The sequence below is a fragment of the Pteropus vampyrus genome, unplaced genomic scaffold, assembly GCF_000151845.1.
Source record: "Pteropus vampyrus isolate Shadow unplaced genomic scaffold, Pvam_2.0 Scaffold21424, whole genome shotgun sequence".
In the NCBI taxonomy this organism is placed as follows: domain Eukaryota; kingdom Metazoa; phylum Chordata; class Mammalia; order Chiroptera; family Pteropodidae; genus Pteropus; species Pteropus vampyrus.
Window position 1 is genome coordinate 609 of NW_011910205.1, and position 682 is coordinate 1,290.

The following is a 682-nucleotide window of genomic DNA, read 5'->3' on the forward strand; positions in this document are numbered from 1 at the left end:
TGCAGCTGTGAGAAAATAAGTGTCTATTGTTTCAGCCATCCTGTCTAGTGCAGTTTGTTATGGAAGCCTGAGCTGACTGGTACAAATGGCTGTTGCGTTTCAGTCATACTAAACAAATAAGTTCAAGAAATCTGCTGTACAAAAATGTGCGCATAGTTAGCAGTGCTATATTTAAAAATCTGTTAGGAGGGTAGATCTCATCTTACACGTATTCTACACAATAAAAAGAGTCCTGGTATTTCTATTTTTCTTTCTTTTTTTTTTTTAGGCGAGGCAACCCTTGCTCGACCTCACAGATTGCAAGGAACTTGTCAATTTACAATCCCTTATTTTTTTTTTTTAATTTATTACACCTACAGCACCTGGTCTTCCTAGGTGTTCTCCCATCCAAGTCCCAACCAGGCCCAACCCTGCTTAGCTTCTGAGATCAGACGAGATCGAATTCGTTCAGGGTAGCATGGCCGCAGACAGTCCTGGTACTTCTATAAAACCTCATGTTGTCCCGATGTGTCGCTTTTCTTTAAGCCCGTGTCCTAATCCTACATACAACCATCCAAGCCTTTTTACCTCCTTCCAACCCAGGTTTTGTCAGTTATCACCTATATTTTGTCATTATTGCCTACATCTTATTTTATTGCTTTTATATCATCTTTATTTTCTTTTTACTTTTAAAAATTAATGG

The 682-nt window shown here is 38.6% G+C and overlaps 1 pseudogene; it reads right to left on the reverse strand.

Moving 5' to 3' along the window:
- Positions 1-350: 350 nt before the first annotated feature.
- LOC111735272 lies at positions 351-469 on the reverse strand (annotated as a pseudogene).
- Positions 470-682: the final 213 nt, after the last annotated feature.